At 44.8% G+C, this 1,550-nt stretch overlaps 1 non-coding gene across 1 annotated transcript; it reads right to left on the reverse strand.

The window, feature by feature from the left end:
• Window positions 1–1,030: 1,030 nt before the first annotated feature.
• On the reverse strand, window positions 1,031–1,102 carry TRNAW-CCA. Its single transcript has one exon. It is a non-coding gene; the product is annotated as a tRNA-Trp (tRNA).
• Window positions 1,103–1,550: the final 448 nt, after the last annotated feature.

The following is a 1,550-nucleotide window of genomic DNA, read 5'->3' on the forward strand; positions in this document are numbered from 1 at the left end:
TTGCCACCCATGGAGACTGTGCCAGTTTATACTCTCACCAGCCTTTGCGAGCGATGGCTTCTCCACACTCTAGCCAGTTCAGTGTGTGATCAAACATTTTGATCTTTGTCCATCTGCTAGGTAAAAATATGGTATCTCTTTGCGATTTTCATTTGAATTTCCTTAAAAAAATTTTAAATCACGAAAGTATGATAACACATTTACAGGGGGCTTGGAAAATGCAGAATAAAGTTATATATAGTTCCACTGTAGGTTGCACTTATTTTTTAAGTGGACAAATTAAGATTCTTTGTTGGAGTTTCAATATCAAACTCTCAAACATTAATTGAACGAATAGACAGAAAAATAGAACCTGCAAAGCACTTTGAACCAGTTCAACATAATTAAGATTTATACAATTTTCGCACAACAGCAGGATACAAATTCTATTCAAGTTCCCATAGACTGTAAACCAGGAGACACTGGAACGTATGCAGGGTGTGTACCCTTTTTATTAAGACTAATGTTGAGCATCTTTTTGTATGCTCAACATGGGGATCGAACTCATGCCCCCTACAATGGAAGCTTGAACTCTCATTCACTGGACCGCTAGAGAAGTCCCTCTTTTTGTATGTTTTGAGGCCGAGTTTCCTAATTGGAGAACTGCTTGTTCATATCTTTTGCCCATTTTTTATTGGATCGTTGGCCTTCTTTCTTATTGAATTGTTAGGATATTAGTATAATGGTGTAACTCTTGCCTGTTGGTCAATTTCCTCCAGCCTCTGACCCATCACAATGGTTGCAGTGTGTGCATACAGATGTACTCTTTGGCTGAGTGGAGGTGGTGGAGGTTTGGACAACGGAGATTCTTCTTTTGTGAAGACATGACTGATGGAATGGAGCAGTTCTACTCCGCTATGAAGGTGAAGTCGCTCAGTCGTGTCCGACTCTTTGAGACCCTGTGGCCTATAGCCTACCAGGCTTCCCCGTCCATGGGATTCTCCAGGCAAGAATACTGGAGTGGGTTACCATTTCCTTTTCCAGGGGAATCTTCCCAACCCAGGGATCGAACCCGGGTCTCCTGCATTGGAGGCAGACGCTTTAACCTCTGAGCCACCAGGGAAGCCCTCTGCTCCTCTATAGCAGAGGAGCAAATGCCTCTGACTGTGGCAGAGACCCTCTCTCTGCTCCTCTGCAGTTCTCTCTTCTTTTCTCCCTGGTTCAACACCGCGCTTCCCCCGCCCCCCACGCCCCAGGAGTTCTCCTTGCTCAGCTTCCCCTTTCCTAATATTAGCACAGGCACAGCCCGGCCCCCCGTCACAGGCAGTGATTATATAGCAAATTAACCACAAGCTGTTCGGTCCTCGTCCGGTGGCAGTTGGGGAGATGCTACTCTGAGTAATGACTTGTGTAGTCGATGCTCTCATCTGTAATTTGCGTGTGCAATAAACGCAGAAATAAAAACCCGATCCATATGAAAAAGGGACCAAGTAGAAGGAGCAGGGGTGGGGGAAGAAATCATGAATTTTGTGGACTGCATCTTACAGTCTGGCTTCAATTTCCTCTTGAGT

The sequence above is a fragment of the Oryx dammah genome, unplaced genomic scaffold (assembly GCF_014754425.2).
Source record: "Oryx dammah isolate SB20612 unplaced genomic scaffold, SCBI_Odam_1.1 HiC_scaffold_10, whole genome shotgun sequence".
Classification (NCBI taxonomy): Eukaryota; Metazoa; Chordata; class Mammalia; order Artiodactyla; family Bovidae; genus Oryx; species Oryx dammah.